General features: G+C 35.9%; 1 long non-coding RNA gene across 1 annotated transcript; it reads left to right on the forward strand.

The window, feature by feature from the left end:
• Positions 1-16735: 16735 nt before the first annotated feature.
• LOC126688511 (uncharacterized) lies at positions 16736-20801 on the forward strand. Its single transcript, XR_007644278.1, has 5 exons — positions 16736-17116; positions 17837-19125; positions 19221-19420; positions 19506-19607; positions 19692-20801. It is a non-coding gene; the product is annotated as an uncharacterized LOC126688511 (long non-coding RNA).
• Positions 20802-23930: the final 3129 nt, after the last annotated feature.

Genomic DNA, 23930 nt, shown 5'->3' on the forward strand with positions numbered 1-23930 from the left:
TTGGAACTACTTGTTTCATCCTCAAGGATAGAGAGAATGTGGGAAAGTTTGACTCTCGGAGTGATGAAGGTATATTTCTAGGCTACTCCTCCACAAGCAAGGCTTATCGGGTATACAACAAAAGAACTATGAAGGTAATGGAGACAGTGAATGTTGTTATTGATGAGTCTTCAGATTTCAGTGCTAAGAAAGGTATTGAGGAATTCCCCAAAGAAATTCTTCCTCCTGAGCCTAAGGAAGTCCAAGAAATTGTTGAACAAGAACCTGCATCTCCAAGTACTCCCGAAACTCCCAATGTTGTGGAAGATTCTGCAAATATACCCACTTCACTAGATTTTGAATCTCATGAAGAGAAATGACCTTCCTCCAGGATTAAATTAAATCATCCTCTAGAAGTTATTGTGGGAAATATGAATGAACTCACATTAAGGAAACGTACAGTTGATAAATGTGTTGCTAACTTTGTGTCTTATTCTTGTTATTTGTCACAGGTTAAACCCACAAAAGTTGAGGAAGCTCTTCAGGATGAAAGTTGGGTCGAAGCAATGCATGATGAACTGCTTCAGTTTCAGAGGAATGATGTCTGGACCTTAGTACCTAGACTGGAAGGTAAGCACATCATCAGCACAAAGTGGATATTCCACAATAAGACTGATAAGGAGGGCAATGTGATTCGCAACAAGGCTCGGCTTGTAGCTCAAGGATACTCACAAATGGAAGGAGTAGACTATGATGAGACATTTGCCCCAGTTGCACGTATGAAGTCCATTAGAATTCTCCTTGCCCTAGCATGTCATTTGAAGTTCAAACTTTATTGGATGGATGTAAAGACTGCTTTCTTGAATGAGCTACTTAAAGAAGATGTCTATATGGCTCAACCAAAAGGATTCATTGATCCACACTTTCCAGACCATGTGTTGTATCTCAAGAAGGCACTTTATGGATTAAAGCAAGCCCCTAGAGCTTGGTATGATCAGCTCACACAATTCTTGGTGTCACATGGGTTCACAAGAGGAAAACTTGATCAGACTCTTTTCATCAAAAAAGAGGATGGCGAGTTGATAGTTGCTCAAGTCTATGTTGACAATATCATCTTTGGGTCGACTAAGGATGAACTTGCTCATGGCTTCTTAAAACTCATGGAAGCCGAGTTCGAGATGAGCATGATTGGAGAGCTGACACACTTCCTTAGGTTGCATATTCGCCAACAAGATTCAGGTATATTCCTATCTCAATCTAAATATGCTAAGAATCTTGTAAAAAAGTTTGGTTTGGAATATGCTAGGTCTGTTAGAACCCCTATGAACCCAAATGTTAAACTCATTGTAGACTTGTTCGGCAAAAGTGTAGATTCATCTCTATATAGAAGCATGATAGGTAGTCTTCTTTACCTTACTGCTAGTAGACCTGACATTGGTTACAGTGTTGGAGTATGTGCTAGATATCAAGCTAATCCTAAAGAATCTCATATGACTGCTTTAAAAAGAATTATAAAGTATGTCAAAACCACTGCTGAGTTTGGTGTGTGGTACAACAAGGACACAAATGATGTCTTAGCTGGGTATTCTAATGTTGATTGGGCTGGGAATGCTGATGATAGAAAGAGTACTTTGGGAGGTTGTTTTTATGTGGGTAACAATCTTGTCTCCTAGATGAGCAAAAAGCAGAACTCCATCTCGTTATCCACTGCAGAAGTTGAGTACATCGCTGTCGGTAGCTGTTGCACCCAACTCCTATGGATGCAAAATCTCCTCCATGATTATGGTATTTGTCAAAAGCATCTCACCATCTATTGTGACAATACCAGTGCCATCAACATCTCTCAGAATCTGGTTCAACATTCTCGAACCAAACACATAGAAATTCAACATCACTTCATTAAGGAGCTTGTCGAAGATGGTATTCTCACTCTTGAGCTTATTCACATCGATGATCAGAAGGCTGACTTGTTCACCAAACCTCTTGACAGCAAACGTTTTGAATTCCTTCATCAAAACATTGGTGTTATCTCTATGGATTTATCTTTTTCTCTCCTCCTTCTTCCTCATGCATTTGCATCTAGTTTTTATGCTTTACTTTGTTTAAAATGTTTTTGTTTGGTTATTTTTCAGTTTTGCTTTATTTTGCTTTTCATATAAAAATAAAAATAAAAATCGAAAAAATACAAAAACAGTGTGTTTTTGTACATTGGTGCTTGTGTACCTTGGATGGCCATTGAATCAAAATTTTCTAAACTTTGTATCTTTTGTAGCTTAGATGAGCATCTCTATGCACAACTAAGCAAGTGAGCTTTGTGGCTCTTGTTTGTTATGAGTAAGATTAAGTTATCTCTTGTACTTAACACTCATATCACTCTTTTTGACGGGAAGGACTATAAAATCCTAAAAGAAATGCATAAATAACCATCTCACCACTGTTGCCTGCCAATCATGAAATGACATCTGTATGCTTCGGCATAGCAAAAGTGCAATGTCAATGACATTTGTGTGCTTCAGCATAACAAAATTGGAATGTCAAAAGCTTAACATAATTGGGTATTTCTTTTCTATCTCTTATATGCCCATGCATTATTTGCTTAAAAGAAAAATATGCAAAGAAAAATAAAAAGTAAAAAGATCAAAATGCTTTAAATATGATTGCAAGCGTGTATTCTAGGAGATGTGGGAGTTATAGGATGTACCTCAAAGGTGATAGTCCCTATCAAACAGTTATGATCGTGTGTGAGTTAAAGTGATTTTCTCATATCTCAAATCGTCATAACATATATACCCTTATGCAATCTTGTGATATTTTTCACACACAACATACAATATTCTTTGCTACTCTTGATACATGTGTGGGTACAATGCGATTTGGCCGTCACAAGGTTTTACATGTGTTACTATATACTCATTAAACTGTCTTGACTTATTTTTGAAATATAAAATTGGTTAGACCTATTGTGTGTGTGTGTGTGTGTGTGTGTGTGTGTGTGTTTTTGGGATCCATGTGCTTAAAATTAATGTTGAGAGATGATTTTGAGAGGTTAATATGGTGTTTGGATCTTTGGTTGAGTTGCATGCTTGATTGTATTCATGTCTGTGTTTTTCTCTTCTCGAAAAACTGTTTTTAAAAGCTTGCTCGACACCTCCTCGACACTTGGCTATCTATCGAGCTTCCAAGATTTTTCTTATCGCAATCTCGACACCTCCTCAACACCTGGTGGGTTGATCGAGAAAGTTCCTGTCCTTTCGATTGCTTCTCGACACTTGGTGGATCGATCGAGCCTCATCTCTTGTGTCTAATGTTTTTGTACCTCGACACCTTCTCGACACTTATATCTGTCGACGGCCAAATCCTCGACACTTGGCTTGACACCTTTCTCGACACCTCTCGACACCTTCATCTGTTGAGCTTTACTGAGGTTCTATATATTCTCCTCGTGCGATCCGAACCTCATTTCTCTTGATCTCTCTCTCAATAGCTCTATCTCCTTATCGCCCAAACACTCTAATCTCACTCCAAATCTTCTTCTTAAGGTTACTTCAAGCTTTTTCTCTTGTGTCTGATGTTTTTGAACCTCGACACCTGTATCTGTCGACGGCCAAATCCTCGACACTTGGCTCAACACCTTTCTCGACACCTCTCGACACCTTCACCTGTCGATCTTTACTGAGGTTCTATATATTCTCCTCGTGCGATCCGAACCTCATTTCTCTCGATCTCTCTCTCGATAGCTCTATCTCCTCATCTCCCAAACACTCTAATCTCACTCCAAATCTTCTCCTTAAGGTTTCTTCAAGCTTTTTCTCTTGTGTCTAATGTTTTTGTACCTCGACACCTGTATTTGTCGACGGTCAAATCCTCGACACTTGGCTTGACACCTTTCAACACCTCTCGACCCCTTCATCTGTTGAGCTTTACTGAGGTTCTATATATTCTCCTCGTGTGATCCGAACCTCATTTCTCTCAATCTCTCTCTCGATAACTCTATCTCCTCATCTCCCAAACACTCTAACCTCACTCCAAATCTTCTCCTTAAGGTTTCTTCAATATTTTTCAAGATTTTCTTCACTTGGTAAGCTTCTAACTCTCATTCTTCATGCATTTCATGTTTTGAAACCTAGGTTTTGGGGATTTTGAAAAATTTTGGGGTTTTTCAAAATTGATGAGTGTTTGTTGAAATTTTGGGATGGGTTTTGCTTAAATGAGTTTAAAATCTCAAGCATTGCATCACATTAGCATAATAACAGTATTATCATGCATTTTAGATGTGTGCAATTGATTGTGTGCTGGTAGGATTGGATTCAGCTGAGCCCATGATGCAATTTACTTTGCATGTCACATGTTCATGCATTTCCCATGCATACGTACTTCATTTCAATACACTTGCTATATTTTAATTGTTTTGGAGCTTTTCTGATTGTCTCTTTTTCGCTCCCTCTCCTTCTATTTACGTTAGTCATATCTATGGCACCTAATTGTAAATTTACTTTGGCTTGGAACCCTCTTCTTTCCGGAGCCTCTTCATCTTTTGATTATGCTCCTATCTCTCTTCGGTTCTGTGATGATGATGCCCACAAGGCATTCTCGGAGAACTTTTCTAGACGCAGCATTCATTCAAAATGCCAAGTCATTCTGGTAGACTTCGCCGACACCGACCTTCCTGATGTCATTCACAGTCGAGGATGGCAGTCACTGTTTGACATCCCGGTCACTTGTCCTCTCGTGCTTATCCAAGAGTTTTACTCCAACATGCATAGGATTGATCGTTTAGTACCTCTTTTCTTCACTCACGTTCGAGGTACGCGCATTCCACACAGCAGCTTGTTGTGGATGTGCTTCGGGTTCCTAAGGTAGAGTTCCCTGACTACCCTGGTTGTGAGCGTCTGCAGACTATGTCCAAGGATGAGCTCAAATCCGCTTTTTGTGAGCGTCCTTCCAAGTGGGGTGAGCGCCAGTTCACTTACTGTTCGGGCTTTGCAAAAGGCCCTCGGTTTTTGAACATGATTATGACCTTTGTACTCCATCCTCTCTCTCATTATAACTCCATTACAAAGCCTCGTGCTCGGTTTTTGTTATCCCTCCTTGAGCATCTTACTATTGATTTCCCTTCTCATTTTATTCTTTCCATTATAGATGTTCATCTGGATTCGGCGTCCCATGATAAGCTCATCTTTCCTTCCGCTATCATGAGGATATTACGCCATTTTTCCATCCCTTTTCCTGTGTCCAACCACTTCACTCATATTTGTGCCATAGACTATGCTATCGTTAAATGTAGCAAGGCACAGTTTAGGTTGCGATAGACAGATTCATCAGCTCCCACCCGTCCGGCTCCATCTCGATCTGCTCAATCCACATCCGCTCCCTCCTCTTCCACAAGTGATGTGTCACTAGGAGACATCATGGCGCAGCTTCAACGCATGAATGCTCACCTAGATACACTCTCTACAGAGTTGTATCAGGTGAACGTCTGTGTTGGCCGCATTGCTAGATGGCAGGCGATCATGGGCGGTTTTTCTCTTGAGGCTTCTCCTCCACCTCCTCTAGTGGCTTTTGATTCTGATTCTGTGGATGAGGATGATGATGATGGTGATGACGATGATACTTCTGATGATGATGACAGAGATGCTAGCTCTACCGATGAGATGTCTACTTGACACTCTTACACTTTGTCACTCGTGGCAAAAAGGGGGAGTAGTTTGGGGAAATGAGAGTAGTCATTCTTAGGGGGAGAGTTAGTATACGACATACTTTTGTTAGGGGGAGTGTTGATATCTTGAGGGATGTAGTGAAGATTTTATGTATCTTTTCTTTTCTTTCTTTTATAGATACATTGTTCTTGTACCTTAGGTCTTATGACCATTTATTGACATACATTGTACTTATTCTTCTCTATTTGTGGATGTATGTTCTTCTTTCACCTATCCCTTACATGTGTTGTTTCTTTTCTCTCTTTATGCGCATGCTTCTTATTACTTGTATGCAATCTATTATTTCTATTTCATAGAAAGATGCCCTAATGTGTTTTGTTTAAAGTGTTTCAGAAATACAGGTTGTCAAAGTCTACTTGCCATAAACTCTCTTCTTGCAAAAATTTTCAAGAGTTTGTATTAGGATAGATTTTATTGTATTCAACAAGTGAATATGAGTTGAGTGATTTATGACTTCTCCCATATGTTCATTTGTTTGTTGTGGTTTTGTCACAGATTGCCAAAGGGGGAGATTGTTAGGACATATGTGATTCACTTGTTAGGAACATATGTCACTATTTTATGTAATTGGCTAATCCTTTGACAAAACGCACTTTACTTGTAATTGGGTAGATCTAGGTGTTTTTAATACTTCAGAAACTATGTTTCAAGATCAAGTGTTGAAGTCATCAAGTTTATCCAAGAAATAAGCTGAGAAGTGGAAATTCATTAAAGCTCGACAACTGCATCTATCGAGCTTAAGAAAGTTGTTTCAGCCTGTGTGCTCGACACCTACTCGACACCTGCTCGACACCTACTCGACACCTCCTATCTGTCGAGGTTTAAGAAAAAAAAAAAAATTCTAATCTGTTTACTTGGAATCCGTGAATGTGTCTTTGGGCCTTCTTTTCTCTTAACCCTAGACATATAAAAGGATTATTTTAAGGGCCGCCAAAGTTCACAAGTTGCACAAATGTTGAGCAAAGTTTGTTCAAGCAAATTGTGACTGGAGACAGAATTTGCCCTAGTTCATTGTTCTTGAAGAAGTTGCTGTGTATGGGCACCATAGGGTTTTGTGACCAAGCATCTTCTTAATCTTCATCGTTGGGATGAACTGAAGAACTTTGCAGCCAACAACCTTCTCTAGTTGGTGATTGAAGTTGTGTACTGGGATCCGCACAATTGGTTAGTCACGTACTTGGGAGCCATGCATCGAAAGGAGAAATTGTTATTACATAACAAGTCCAATTGGGTACTGGGGTAAGGGTTCAACTGTAGGTTGGTATAAGGTACTAAGATTCATTTACTTGTAATCGCTTGTTGTGATAATAGTGAAATTTCGGGAGTGGTGACCTGAAAATCACCCGGTGGGGTTTTTGCTGTTAGGTTTTCCCCATTCGTAAACAAATCATTGTGTTATTTATTTTTCGCTGCATACTTAGTTTATTGGTGATTTTTTTGTGCTACCACGCGTTTGCATGTTAATTAATTTAATTAATTTACTTGGCTAAATTAATTGGTTAATTTATCACTAGGGGTCAATTCGTTTTTGGCCTATCATCACAAAAGAGAGACAGAAGTTCATCTTTGGACACAGTCCTTAAACGTGGACATCCAGGGTAATCATGATGCGATACCCTCGGAACATGTAGCACATCGGAGATAAGCTCCGGAGTGACTACTATACATGTACCTCAAACATTAGTAATAAACCGAGGCACAGAATAATCAAACTCGTGCATATTAGAGTAAAACCCCTATATGACCACGGAGGGACAACTCACGGGTATCTCACATAGAGATTCCTAACCCCGAATGTGAATGACAGTGGGTAGAGTAGTATCGGAAAAATCCAAAAGAATCACGCAACGTTCCGAATGAATGCCACGTTTGGAGAAGTTCTCTGAAAAGTCCTGATGGGCCTTCTCATCATGGAACCAAACATGAAGAGGAGTAGGATCAGACGAAGATGCCCTGGAATGAAGAGGGTTCCGAGACGGAGTAGTTTTGCGCTTGGGTGCCATACGCAGACTATCTGAGAAAGAGAAAGAGAGGAGGGAGACAAACAGAAAAGCACCATCAGCATAGAGTACCAGGTATGGAATTGAAAAGGAACGTATGCACGAACAATGCATGAGCATGTGACGTGCAAAGAAAATTGCATCATGGGTTCAACCCAATCCAATCCTAACAGCACACAAGGTTCCAACTAAGAAACACAGATCTATAATGCATGAAACATTGTGAAAATGCAAATGTAATGCAATGCATGAGCATATATCATCAAATAAGCAAAACCCAACATAAAAATTTCACAAAATACTCAAAGATTTTCAAAAACCCCAAAAATTTCAAGAAAACCCAAAACCTAGGTCTAAATGCGTGAAATGCATGAAGAAAGAGAGATTAGAGAAGCATACTAGAGGGAAAATGCAAGGTTTAGGCCGAAATCTAAGTGGGGAAGATGAAGGGGTTGAAGGAAAAGTGTTTGGGAGAGAAAAAAAAATGTTTCTATTGAAGAGAAAAGGAGAAAAATGAACCAGATTTCACGTTAAAGCTATTTAAAGAAAACGCGTCTCGATAGATCGAGATTCTGTCGAGCACTAATTCTCAACAGATAAATCTGTCGAGTTCTATCAAGAATCTGTCAACAGCAAAAGTGCCTCGATGGATCGAATCAACTATCGAGAAGCTACCGGCCATGCAGAACCTTTCTCAATGGATCGAGAATCTATTAAGAAGCTATCGAGAGCCAGAAAGCTTCGATGGATCAAAAATGCATTAAGATCTGTCGAGAAAAGAAGTCCAAGGGTCTCGATAGATAGCTATCTGTCAAGAAGCTATCAAGCTTGATAAAAATAGGTTTTTCAAAGAGAGGAAAAACATAAAAATGAATGCAATCAAGCAAGCTACTCAACCAAAGATACAAACAACCTCTTAAGCTCTAAAAACATCTCTTAACACAAAAATGCAAAGCATTCATGATCCAAAACACACACACACTAAACAAGTCTAACCAAATTTTATATTTCAAAAATAAGTTAAAACAGTTTAGTGAGCATACATTAACACATGTATTCCTTGTGATGGCCAAATCACATTGTACCTACACATGTATCAAAAGTAGCAAAGAATTTGCGTGTTGTGTGTGAAAACATAGCAAGAGTGCATAAGTGTCTCATATTATGACGATTTGAGATATGAGAAAATTAATTTAACTCACACACAATCATAACTACTTGATGGGGACTGTCACCTTCAAGGTTTATTCTATAACTCCCACATCTTCTAGAAACACGCTTGCAACCATATTTAAAAGCATTTTTATTCTTTTTGCTTTTGTCATTCTTTGCTTTTTTTTTTTCTTTTGAGTATGTCATGCATGGGCATATAAGAGAAAGAAGCAATACCCAATTATGTTAAGTTTAAACATCATAATTTTGTTATGCCGAAGCATACAAATGTTATTCATGATTGACGGACTTTAGTGGTGAGATAGTTATTTATGCCTTTCTCCTAGGATTTTTTTAGTCCTTCCTGTCAAAAAGAGTGATATGAGTGTTAAGTATAAGAGATTACTTAATCGTACTCATCACACACACGAGCCACAAAGCTCACTTGCTTAATTGTGCATTAAGATGCTCATCTAAGCTACAGAAGATACAAAATTTAGAAAACTTTGTTTCAATGGCCATCCAAAGTACACAAGTACCATTGTACACAAAACACACATTGTTTTTGTATTTTTCTGATTTTTCAATTTTTTTTATTTTTATGGAAAAACAAAATAAAGCAAAACTGAAAACAAATAAACAAAAACATGTTAAACAAAGCATAACATAAAACTAGACTAACTCAAGGCAAGAAAGCAAAACACACAAGTAATTCATAAACAAAAAACGAGGGAGAGAGAGAAAAAGTAACTAAATCACTTTGAGCCTTTTTCCTTCCAAACTTTGGAAGAACCTTTCCGTTTGGAAAACCCTTGATCTGACAGTGAGGGGGAAGAATTGAAACCATTCAAGTTCGAAAGGAACATAAGGGCCTTAAGAAGATATCCGAAAGGAGCAAAAAAGGATGAAAACTAACTCTGGTTTCCAGATGAGATCATATTGTTGCTTTGTTGAGTGGCTAACCACTTGTAGCAATTAGGTCGAGTATGTCCTGAAGCTCCACAGTGATGACAGAGATGCTGCTTCTTCTATTTAGACTTTTGATTATTACCCTTCTTAGTCCTAGGGTTTTTAGTCTCTTTCTTTTCAAGTTTAAAGGGTGCTCCTAAAATTGATTTGCCCTTATCTACATTCTCACAAGCTATATCAGTTTTACATTCATTGTTCTCAAAATTAACATTATTAGCAGGTGAGACAAACATAGTAGTACTATAAAAATCAATATTAGGAGAAGAGAAATCATACCCCAAACCGGTTCTATCAGAAGTAGATTTCTGAAAGCTAAGCATCTCATCAAGCTTTGCACTGGAAGTCCTCTCCAATTGAGCTCTAACTTGAAATAACTCCACTTCAAGCTTTTTGGTCTTTTCAGCCAAGAAATTGTTCTCAAACTGTAGTGCTTCAATAGTCTAATTAGCTTCGTCAAACTTTATGGAAATGTCTTCTTGATCAAGTTCCATATCACTCAGCTTCTTGGTAGCCAGCCTATATAGTTTCTCGTGCTTCTCAAAAACCTTGTACAATTTTTCATAGGCTGTATGGATATCATCTTGATCGTCCATTTTCTCAAACTTAGAGTCCACCAAGTCCTCTTTATCATCTATTGTTTTTGAAACCCCATCAATAGGATCAACTGTAGTAGTGAAGGCATTCAAGATTCCTTCGTCATCATTGTCATCTGAATCATCCTCAGGCTCGATGTCACTCAAGGTAATAGCAAAGGCCTTGCTTTTCCCAATAGTCTGGAGATAAGTTGGACATTCTTGTTTCATGTGTCCAAAACCTTGACATCCAAAGCATTATGGTCCGAAGGGAACAGTGTACTGACCGCCTTCCTTAGCATCCTTCTTTCCTCTGTCTTGGTTCTTGAACTGAGACGAACTGGACTGCTTATGGTCATTATCAAATCCCTTTGCATTGGCATTCTTCGTAAACTTTTTGAACTGCCTCGTGATGTAGAATTTCATTTTAGAATCTTTATCATCAGAAAACTCATCAATATCACTGCTTTTGGCCTTCAAAACCATGCTCTTACTCTTACATGATTTCCCTATCCTAGTCAAACCCAATTCATAGGTTTGCAAGTTGTGAACCAACTCTGTCAAATGAATTTTTTCAACATCGTTTGATTCCTCAATAGCAGTGATCTTGGCATGAAATCTCTCAGGCAAAGATCTGAGCATCTTACAACCTTCGGTTCAAGAATGGTTTCCCCAAGATTGAAGACAGAGTTCACTATGTCCTTCAGCTTGGCATAGAACTCATCAAACGACTCATCCTCCTCCATCTTAATCTCATTGAAGCTCGTAGTAATCCTTTGAAGCTTTGAATCCTTGATAGCCTTAGTCCCTTCATAGGTTGTCTAGAGGATAGTCCATGCTTCCTTCGCAGTTTTGGTAAAGGATATTTTCTTGAACTCCTCCTTGGTGACCGCACTAAATAAAGCATTCAATGCTCTGCTGTTGAAGTTTGCCGCTTTGATCTTAGCATCATCCCAATCAGCTGGCGCTTCCTTTGGCTTGGTCCAGCCTATCTCCACAGCTCACCACACTTTCTCATCTAAAAACTGCAAGAAAGCTCTCATATGTACTTTCCAGTAAGCATAGTTAGTGCCATCAAATAAATGAGGTATAATAAAAGACTATCCTCTATCCATGACAAATAGAGGTCAATGGATCACTCAGCAAAGATTAACCCTAATCCGAGTGTGCCCACTTTTGATATCACTTGATAGGCCAAGAATGTATTAACCCCTTTGGTAAATTAATCAATTAATTAGATTCAATTACATGCAATGAGCGTGGTAGCACAAATAAATCACCAAATAACTAAATGTAGCAAAAATTATATTTGACACGAGTGATTTGTTTACGAATGGGGAAAACCACCGAGGCAAAACTCTACCGGGTGAATTTAAGGTCATCACTCCCGAGAATCCACTATTATCAAAACAAGCGGTTACAAGTAAAAGGAATCCCAGTACCTAATACCAACCTACAGTTGAACCCTTACCCCAATATCCAATTGGACTTGTAATGTAATGACAATCTCTCCTTTCAATGCACGGCTCCCAGTACGTGACTAACCAATTGATGCACGGATCCCAATACATGACTAACACACCAACTTGAGAAAGATGTTGGCTGCAAAATTCTTCAATTCATCCAGGTGATGAAGATCAAGAAGCTCCTTGGTTACAAAACCCTTGGCGCACAAACGCAGCAACATCTTCAAGAGAAAGATGACTAGGGAAAATTGTCTCCGGTCACAATTTAAGTGAATAATCACTTTGCATCAAGTTGCATCACCTTAAACGGCCCTTAAAATAGTCCTTATATATGTCTAGGGTTGTGAGAAAAGAAACCCTACAAAAATAGCTTGGATATGCATGAAAAACAGATCTGGAAATCTGAATTTTGTAATTCTCGATAGATACAGCTTCTGTCGAGAGCTGTCGAGAATTAAACATTAAATCTTGATAGATACATCTATTGAGCTTTAATAAACAGCACTTCTTCACTTGATTCTTGGACAGACTTGCATGGTTTCAATACTAGACTTGAACTCTTGTTCCTTGAAGTATCAAAAACATCATAGATCTACCTAATTACAAGTAAAGTGCGCTTTGCCAAAGGATTAACCAAACTTAATAAAGTACATGACTGAATTGTTCCATTCTCATTGATTGAATAAAAATACAAACTTAATAAATTGAGTATTACATGGCTTTGGGTCCTAGTTACAAACTACCAAAGAATTTCATGGCTTTTTGTCCTGGTTACAATCTACCCAAACTAAAAATAAAGATAAAGCCTAGGTCTACCTATCCAAAGACACTAAATTCAGAGGCTAAGTTACAGAATGAGAATGTGTTAGGCACCTATTCCGCCCAGACAGAGTCTGGTCTTCTAGACTCTCATGACCAATGTACCCCTTTTATGCATGACATGAATGATATGTTGCACATATGAAAAATTAAATCACATAAGTCTATTTATGAATGCATCCTTTTCTTTGTTAAAAAAAAAATCATATCTATGTTGTGATAAATAAATAAATAAATAAAATTATTGGATTTGGTTTATAAAAATTCAGATATGTTTTTGTAAGTGTAAAAAAAAAAAAGTTTTTGATAAAGAAAAGTCAGATCTGCGTTTATTAAATAAAACAAAGTCTTTTGGTTTTAAAAAATATCAGATCTATTTTGGAGAACTAGAAAAAAAAATTTGGATTGTATTAAAAAGAATCATATCCGTTTTATAACAAAAAATTTAGATTTGTATATAGGAAAAATCATATCTGTTTTTGTATGATTAAAAAAACAAGAAAAAGATTTTTTGAGAAGAGGACTTTATTCATGAAATAAACTTATGCTACTACATGCACTAAACAAACAAACAAAACCATTCATGACTTTTTTATTTCAAAATCTGCTTTGTTAAAAAAATCATATCTATATCTAAAGAAGATGTAGATCAGTTTTTTGGACTTAAAAAATTCTGATTTGTATCTAAGGAAGATACAAATATGTCTTTGTTTTGAAAAAAATTCATATTTGCATCTAATGAAGATGCAAATCAATTTTTGATTTTGAAAAATTCATATTTGCGTCTAATGAAGATGCAAATCAGTTTTTTGTGATTGAGAAAAATTCATATTTGCATCTAATGAAGATGTAAATCAGTTTTTTGATTGAGAAAAATTCAAATCTGCATCTAATGAAGATGCAAATCAGTTTTTTTGATTGAGAAAAATTCATATTTGCATCTAATGAAGATGCAAATCAGTTTTTTTGATTGAGAAAAATTCATATTTGCATCTAATGAAGATGCAAATCAGTTTTTTATTTGAGAAAAATTCAGATCTACATCTAATGAAGATGCAAATCAGTTTTTAATTTGAGAAAAGATATGATAACAAGCAGATTTTTGAAATAAAAAATAGATCTTAACAATAAAAACATCATAAACACACTCTAATAAAGAAAATATCAACAACATATGAGATAAGCATTGCAAAATCAAAACTAAACACATATTTATTCATGCATCACAAAATTAAAAGAGATAGAAGAAGAAGTAAAGAAAAGCTACCTCTTGCGTGGACGTACTCTTTTTCTCGAGAGAATATTTTAGGGTTCAAAGAAATTTATGCAATTGTCTTTGAAACCTAAAAATCCTTACTTACAAAAAAGAAATTCTTAAGACTAAAGCCTCCAGAACCTCTTTAACATAAGAGAGAGAATATCAAAAAGGGGAGTCAGAAAGAGAGGAAATCTGAGAGCGTGAACAAGTGTGCTGAATTTTGAGATCCAATCTCTATTTATAGAGGCTGGGAGACTTGAAAAAATAGCTTAGACGATCAGAATACGAACCAGGACGCGTCCTTATCGATAAAAAATCGAAAATGATGTGTTTTAATTTCACCCGAATGCCATCGAGCCAAAACCCTAATTTGTGTTATTCGGCACTTTGAAAGGGCCGATCGGCACTCCAAAAGTGCTCGGCACTTTTGGGTGGCAATCCCGCTTTCGAGTTTGGGTGCATTTTGGACTCCTTTTTTAGATTTTCTTGAACTGGAACTTGCACTTAGATGCGCTTTTTATCCATATTCTAAAATTTAAACTCTTTTCTGGATAATTCAAGTCTTTTCAGCAACAATTATCTTGTAGATAAATACTATAAAATAGATCTTGATAAAGTCTAGGTTATCCACAATTTTATCGTTATCCAATTACCCATTTTATTCCAATGCAAACAATCCTATTTTTTACACTAACTAACAACCAATCACAAAATTGTTTATTTAATTTTAAATAATAAACAATTAAAATTAATTTAAATTAATCATGTGTGGTCGACTCTACCTAGACATAATGCGTGCTGACCGTGCAAACTTGATCATGCGATATCTTTCGATCCGACGGTCCGATTTGGAAACTGGGCATACCATCGCAACCTTTAGAACCTCAAGATCATTTTAATGATATGCAATAAATGAATTAATGCATGTAATGCAATCATGAATTTTGGGTATATGATTGGTCAGTCCAGTCATCTTCCTTGATTAAATCATGGATGCAAAATCAACTGTCTACAAAATGCCCCTCATTGACAGAGCTTGAAAAGCAAATGTCAATGTTAAACAAAGACACTGATTTTAGCGGCCATGATTTAATTGAGGTTAAATTTTCAAAGATTACCTAGCTCTCAAACCTAAAACTTTGGAACATAGAACTAATGCTTTACCTTTTGAAAAAAATGATAATTGTAAATACTTGACCTATTTGATAGCTGATGATCTTTGAAATGATTCTTGATAATTAAGGTGATCGGAGGCTTTTCAATCTCGATCTTGAATGTGGATGGTAACCAAAGAGCTTTTCAACCTTGGAACTGGAGTTGTGACGACCAAAGGGCTTTTCAACCTCGATTTGAGCTGTGGTGACCAAGGGGCTTTTCAACCTCGATCTTGAAGAAAAGGCAACCAAGGGGCTTTTCAACCTTGGAACTGGAGATGTGACAACCAAGGGACTTTTCAACCTCGATCTTGAAGAAAGGTAACCAAAGGGCTTTTCAACCTTGGAATCGGATTTGTAGCGACCATGGGGCTTTTCAACCTCAGAATCGGAGCTGTGGTGACCAAGGGGCTTTTCAACCTCGATCTTGAAGAAAGGTAACCAAGGGGCTTTTCAACCTTGGAACTGGATTTGTAGCGACCAAGGGGATTTTCAACCTCGATCTTGAACTATGACGACCAAGGGGCTTTTCAACCTCGATCTTGAAGAATGGTAACCAAGGGGCTTTTCAACCTTGGAACCGGATTTGTAGCGACCAAGGGGCATTTCAACCTCGATCTTGAAGAAAGGTAACCGAGGGGCTTTTCAACTTTGGAACCGGATTTGTAGCGACCAAGGGGCTTTTCAACCTTGATTCGGCTATTGGAATGTCGATCAAAGGGCTTTTCAACTTCTGATCTGACTACTGGAATGTTGATCAAAGGGTTTTTCAACTTTGATTTTGCCACTGGAATGTCAATCAAATGGCTTTTCAACTTTAATCTGGCTGCTGGAATGTCGATCAAAGGGCTTTTCAACTTTGACCCGACTGTCGCTTGCAAAAAGTCAAAATTTGGGATTAGTCTTTAAATGATGAGGGCTTTATGGTCCCACTTTTTTTGAGATGTGTGATTTCCATTGGTTCCTTTTTTATTTGAATTATTTTACATTAGCATGAAAACCTTGATGGATTTTTGTGGTTCCTTGAAAAAGATTTTTATTTTTTGAAACTCGAAATTTGAAACTTGGAATTTGGAACTTGAAATTTGGAACTTGAAATTTGGAATTTGAAATTTGAAATTTGAAACTTGGAATTTTAAAAATTGAAAGTTTGGAATTTTGTGACTTAAAATTTTGAAGCTTGAAACTTGAGACCTTGAATTTTGAAACATGGAATTTGAGATTTGAAAATTTGCAATTTGACATTGTGAAACCTGAGATTTTGAACATTGAGATTTTGGAAATTTGCAACTTGAAATTTTGAAACTCGATATTTTGAACTTAGAAATGAAAATTTTGAATTGAAACTTTGGAATTTTGGATTTTGAAAATTTGGAATTCGAAAGTGAATCTTTTGTTCTTAATCCACTCCAAGAATATTTTTTTCTTCTTTTTTTCTTTTTTGGAAATTGATATGATCCTTCTCTTTTCATGATTTTATTTTTTAGAAGAAGAGAAGAAAAGGAAAAGAAGAAAAGAAAAAGAGAGAAAGAAAAAAAAATTTGGGAGTTGACTAAGTCAACTCAGTTTGACTAAGTTGACTCAGCAACTTGCTGAGTTTTAAGTGTGGGGGCCGAATTTTGGCCCCCCACTTTTCTTGTCTCCTTTTTTCTTTTTTGCTTTCTCCTTCCTCCACCTTTCTTCCACCATTAACACTATTCTTCTTCTTCTTCCACTTGACTTTTCTTCTTCACCTCACCATTTCTTCTCCCAAAAAAACACTTTTCTAAGCTTCTCAACCTTCCTTCACTCATCTCCCTCAATATTTTTTTAGATCCTTGTGTTCTTGAGAACTTTTTCTACACACCCATTTTTGGTGAAACCCATTTTCAAACCCATCTTTTCTTTGCATCAAAATGTCATCTTCTTCCAATGGACCATTTTTTCTTACTTCTCATGGCAAGAAATAGCATCCATCATTTGAATGGAATGATGAGGGGCTCCTTCAAGACCCCAAGACCCATGCTCCATATTCTCACATGGACATCAAGGTGAGTTTTTTCTTTGGTTCCTTTGTTTGGTAAAATGTTGTTTCATGTTTCATTGAAAGTTTGATGGTGAGACATTGTCATTTTATTGTCTGATATTGTTGGAATTTGAGGCATTGTATGATTGATCATGTTGTAATCTTGGCTTTGGAACATTTTGGAAGTGTTGTATTTTTGGTCATGGCGTAATTTGGACAATGTTGGTGGCTTATGGAATTTTGGCAATGTTGGTAATTTGTGATGTTGTTGGATGAATTTTGGCTTGGATTTTGGGGGCATGGACATTGTGAAAAATTTGTGTTGTAGGCATGTATGAATATATTCATGATGCATGTGGGAAATTTTGTTGGCATGTGTAAAATTTATTTCATGAACATGGCTAAAATTTGTGGGTCCGGAAAATTTTTGTGGATATGGAATAAATTATGAGCATGAAATTTTAGCTATGGAAAAATTTTTGTGGTTATGATTTTGGACATGTTGGGATTTTTTGGTTGTGCATGGACATGTAGGAAAAAAAAATTGTTCTGATTTTGGACACGAAAATTTTTTTTGTTGTTGTTCATGGTAAAATTTTGATGGGACATTGATTTTTTGGTGGGACAAAATTTTTTAAGCGTATGATTTTTGGTCATGGGAAATTTTTGTTGGTATGGAATGAGATTTTTTTGTTGGCATGAGAATTTTTGCATGGAATGATGAGCTAAATTTTTTGTGTTGCAGAGCCTCAAGAGTAGAGGTAGTCTCCAAATGTTGAAGGGCATTTGGGAAGCATTGTCTCCTGACATTAGGAATATCATCAATGATGCATGTTTTGGTACTTTCTTTGAAGCTTTATTAAATTAGGAGACTCGTGAATACAAGGACCTCCAATTACTCCTTGCCTTGTCAGAATACTTCTAGGACACCACATGTACTTTCCATTTTTCAGGCATTGGTGAGGTGATGTTGATACCTTACGACTTTTTTATCATCACCAGCTTGAGGTTGGGTGGTGAAAGAATCTGTTTCAGTGACTCCATCACTCCAAAGGAAATCAAGAAACTTCTAGGCGTAGTGCCTTCCTAAATGAGGAGTAAAAATGTCCCTTTAATGTGGCTGTATGAGAACATTGCAAAATGTGATACAATGGCAATAGGTACCCGTATGTTCATGCTTCTCTTCATTGGGACTTTCTTGTGTCCAGACTTAGGCAGTACAGTGAACCTGCACTATTTATGGAGCTTGAGAAATATTGAGCAGATCAAAAATTATGACTAGGGTGGTATGGCCTATGCTACCCTTTTGTACTTCATGACTCAACTTTCCAGGTGTAGTCTCTCAAGTTTGGGTGGTGCTCCATTTGTATGGCAGGTGAGGTTTGAAATTTTTGGCTATGTGTGGGTTTTGGAAAGTTATTTTGGCTAGATTGTAATGGTGTTGTGAATTTTTCAAGTCTGGATGTATGAGTACTTTGGAGTTGGTCCTAAAATTCGGGAGGAGGTTAATGACATTTATCCTAGATTTCTTCGTTGGTTGCCCAAATACCGTTTGTCAACGCCCTCCAGGCATTCTTTGGAGATTTGGTGTATGGTGACTGACAATTTGACTATTGATGAAGTGAGTCCTTCTCTTTTTGTGTGTGAGATCTTTAGTGTTTGATTATGGCTTGGTCTTTTTCTCATTCTGCGTTCTTTGGTGATTTTTCAAATGTGTTTAAATCCTTGGGTTGGATGTGAGGAGTATGAGTGTGAGCAGGCTTTGGAGCTGAATAGCCGTCAAGTATTGTTTGAATGTGGGCATGGGAGGTATTGGTATCTTAGTGATCGGGTGTTGCCTCAAGTTCAACATGTGTACCCTCCTATAACAATTCTGGTTCCTCCTTGTCCCACCATCCGATTGGCTGACCTTCTAACTAATGAAAAGATTGTCAAGCTCGTGTTGGCCATGTTGTTTCAGGAGTACCAAGGACTTATTCTGAATTTATTCAAACCCATTTGCAAGGTTGTTTGGCCAACATTTATGTGACATCGGTATTTCTCTTCCCTTCTATAGTCAAACTTTCATCTTGTATATTCCTTTTCCATATTTCTGTTTGGTGACAATATTTGCATGTTGGACATTTTAGGCACCATCTTCTGAAGGAGAGGAAGAGGGAGAGGGAGAGATTCCTTCTCCTCACCATGCTGGTAGCTCTTCTAGTTCTTTTATGGGGACTTATCCCCATTTTCCGGCATGGCAATATGAAGTGATGAATCCTAATGGAACATATAGTTCCATGCCTTTGGATAGGCCAAAGTACACACCAAACATCCCCGGCCCGATCCGGTGTGTTCTTGAATTTTTTAGTTCCTTGTCCTTATTTCTTCTTGGCTTTTTGGATGGCTCATGATTTGGTAGATTTGTACTTCAGGTTGATGTTGATCTTGTGGAGGAAAGTATGCAAATGATCGAAGGTTTGCAACTATTAGCTCATACTCAATCTTCCCAATATGTGATCAATGAGGCGAGCTGGGTATGCAATGATGCTTTCTGAGTGTCTTTTGCGTGGACTTTTTATTGATAATGGACAAAACACTTGACTTTGCTGACTTTTCAGGTGGGTCAAATGGCAGTGGCTGATTCCATTAGAAGAACTTTGGAGGAAAAGATCAAAAACCTTGAACTTGAGAACCGTCAGTATGATCCTCGATTCTATGCAAGTCAAGAGGGAAATACTGAAGGTAGTTCCTCTAGAGGTAGGTCAAGGAGGTCTTCTCACAAGCAGACTCGGAGTCCCAATGATGTTTGATTTGTATTTTCAACTTATCCTGCAAAAACGAGAAGAAGTGTTTCTTAGACATTTGTATTAATTTCCATGTTTAGCTCTTTGTCCTTTGAATTGCTTTTGATCTTGTCAGAACTTTAAATGAGACAAGCTTAGAATTCACCTGATGAGCCTCTAAGCACACCCGTGAGCACGTGTTCAGAGGATAGTTTTATTTAATATCTCTTGTCAAAAAAATAACTTATTATCTAATTGGGCTTGCCTTTTAGGCTAGCCCAATTGGGCTTTAGTATTTGTCTTGGGATGAGACCAAATGGACAAATAAGGCTCTATCTCTAATGAGTTTTGGGTTTCCATTAACTCTTGACAAGTCCAAAGTTACCATTAATTATTTAAAAAGTACCACTATGAAAATGTAATTGCACTCTGGAGCTTATTAATAAATTATATCTCAAGACTCTAATACTATATCATTTGACCCCTCCATGAAATATTCATAGTTTAACAAAGTCATAATTAAGGTTGTTTACAGGTCGGTCCAGGTCGAGTTTGTGCCCAACCCGAAACCAACCTGCCAGCTTTGGGTGACAGAGAAGCTGACCAGCCGCCAACCGCCAGAAACCACAAGTCGAGTCGGTTTCAGTTTGGGTTGACGATGATTTGTTTCAGGTCGAAACCGATGAAGAGCAATGGTGGAGATCTCAACGTCAACAGTGGAGATCTTGGTGCATCTCGTCAAAATTTGGCCAGATTTGCATCTGGAGAAAGAAGTAGGCTAGTCGGGTCGATTGGACTCAATTTTTCACGTGAAGACCCACCAACCAACCCGCAGATTCGATTTCTGAAAATGGAAATCGACTGCCAACCGTTGTTAGCGAAGGATTGGGCGGTTTTTTATCTGGGGTGGACGGTTTGGGCGGGTGGGTTAGGTTGTGGGTCAAGATGGACAGCCTTATTTTATTCCTTAAGTCCTTAGTTTAATCTTTTAGTTATTTTTATATTTTATGAAATCTAATTTCATTAAATATAAATTAGGTAAGATAATTTGAACCATGGGTTTGTTTGTATTGATCACCCCCAATTTAATCTTTTAGTTATTCATATATTTTATGAAATCTAATACAAAGTTATATCTAAGTTTTTTTTAAAACATTTATAGGTGAGTTAAGGTTGTGCAAAAAACGAAGTGTCTAATATGAATAAACTATTAAAAAAAACCAACAAAAAAAGAAAGAAAGAGTTAACTCATGTGTATATCCCCCAAAAAAAAAAAAAAAAAACATAAAAAAAGAGTAAATCTCATATATATATCTATAGACTCTTACAATAGGTATGATTTAAACCCATATATGCGTGTAATTGTAATTTTTTTTAATTGTACTCACTACCCATACCTAATAATATTTAAAACAATATGCCTAAAATTTTATTGGTTGTAATTAAAAACGTTTTTAATTTTTTTGTTGGAGGTGGAAAAATGTTTTAAATTTTAATTGAGAAAAAGCTAAAAGTTATTTGTCTCAAATTTTATATAATAATCTTTCTAAGTGTTATATTAGAATATTTCCATGAACCTGGAGCCTAATGTTATCCAATCATTTTATCTACTTTTATATTTATATATATATATATATATATATATGGAGAGAGAGAGAGAGAGAGAGAGACATTCATGTCTAATTTAAATTTGTAAATGTTGAAAGTAGAGACATTCATTTTACTTTCTCTCATTACATTTTTTTTTTTTTTTTTTTTTTTTGTTATTTACAATTTGCTTCTACGATAAGGAGACTTGCATATGAGTTCCCAACCCATCACATTAATAATAATAATAATAATAATAACAACAACAATAAACTAAAAGTCAAAAACCTCGTGCAATACATTGGTTTACAGCTGGTGGTCTTAAAAATTGGATTTGACAAAAAGAACTAAAAAAAGGGACTGATTCTTCATTCTCTAGTTCAACTGATATCGAGTCAATAGTCAAACCAATGACATTATAAAAAAAAAATTTCTGTAAATTTTTTGAACAATTTTCAATAAAATTAAGAAAATTTTCAAATGAAATTTCCCTTTTTTAAATATTAAGAAAATAAATATAGTAAAACATAATTAAATAATTTAATTTATCATTACAAAAACAATAATTTTTGAAATAAACAGATAAATTCTAAATATCTATCCAATAAAATGTGGATCTAAAAGGCTAAAATGTTAAACAATAATATTTGATTTTTAAAAAAATGAAAAAAAAATTATTGACTTTAAGAAGTCACAGTTTATAATCTCAATCATCAATTATTAAATAAATACTTTCACAAATTTATATAATGCAGCTTGATCACCCACCATCCAATAACACGCTATTCCTTATTGAAACTTACTCTCACTGAAGCGCTCAAAGTCAAACGTCAAAATCAAAGTGGGAAAATTGCATCGACCTTTCTTGAGAAATTTTGTTAATATTCTACCCTCCTCTCATTTGTAATAAGACACTTACCTTTCCTATAGTGCAAAAAATTTACACGGACTTTCCTTCAATAATTGAAAAAAAAAAAAATTTTAATTGAAATTTCTATCTAACCCTCCGCTTGAGTTGTCATTCACACACCCTCTAATAGGACTATAGGATATTCAAAAAAATTTAAAAGCTTTTTTTGGGGGAAATTTTTTAAAATCATTTTTCAAATCATTCAAGGGAGGTCAATGTTAATAGTTTGCATTTTAAGAGAAGTGAATGTTTTATTCCAAACTAGAGAGGAGATAAGTGTAATAATAATAAACCTCAGGAGAGATTAATGCAAATTACCTAAATCAACTCTCTCTCTCTCTCTCTCTCTCTCTCTCTCTCTCTCTGTGGTAGTCACAAGTTTCACATGAGTAATTAAGGGCCTAAGGTTTTGTTTGTTGTTGTTATTTCGGCGCTAGAATTTTTATTTTATTTTATATGACTCAATGTAGATATGATGTTGTGGTATGTGGGGTGATTGAGAGATAATTCTTTCTTCTTTTTTTCAATGGGAAAAGTTAACGAATGACTTAAGGGTTTTGACTTTTTGTTAGTGAAGTGTTTTAGGAAATTTTTTATGGAAAAAAAAATTATTTTTAACACATTTTTCTATTTTCCATAAAAATGATATTAAAACCTTTTTTTAGGTGATTCATTAAAAAATGTTTTAAGGGTACCAAATAACTATATTTTTTTTCTTAAAAGTGATAAAATATTAATATTTAAATAAAACAAAGAAAGAAATACAGGGCCTATTTGATAGAGATGTTTAAACAACATCTTTCAGTGTTTAAATACTGAAAATTGTGAGCAAAAAAAAAAAAAAAAAAAAAAACGTGTTTGGTAGCGATATTTTATTATAAGTATTTGAGTTACAATTCTTAAATTACAGTGTTTAAAACATATATTTTGAAAACTCATCCACAACAGTTTTTAGTTTTAAAGTAACATTACTGAATGGTTTTTTTTTTTTTTTTTTTTTTTTTTTTGTAAATAAGTTGAAAATCGTGAGACCCATTGACAAGACTAAGTCCTCGTTTGAGAAAAATGAATAGAATGGAATGGAAATGAATAAAAAAAATAATTTTAGAATATTCTTCCTTTTTCTTGTTTGAGAGTTTTAATAGAGGGAATAAAAAGTTTATTCCCTTGTTTAAGAGTTTAAGTGGAAGATAATGGAATGAGTAGGAGAGAACACTCATTCCTCTCTATTCCCTTAAAATCTCAAATTTTTATTATCTTTGAAATTGAGAGGAATGAGAGGAAATGAAATTAGATTTAATGAATTTTTTACTAAAACTCCCAAAAAACCCCTATATATTCAACCATTTACTTTAAAATAGGGGTCTAATAGTAATATTGTCATAAAATGATTATATTCCATTCCATTCCATTCTTTTCCATCCTATTTATATTACTCCCAAACAAGATAATTTTTTTTCTTTTTTTCTTTTTTCAATGGGAAAAGTTAATGGACAACTTAAGGGTTTTGACTTTTTGTTAGTGAACTGTTTTAGGAAATTTTTTATAGGAAAAAAATATTTTTAACACATTTTTCT

Source organism: Quercus robur, chromosome 1 (assembly GCF_932294415.1).
Source record: "Quercus robur chromosome 1, dhQueRobu3.1, whole genome shotgun sequence".
Taxonomy (NCBI): Eukaryota; Viridiplantae; Streptophyta; class Magnoliopsida; order Fagales; family Fagaceae; genus Quercus; species Quercus robur.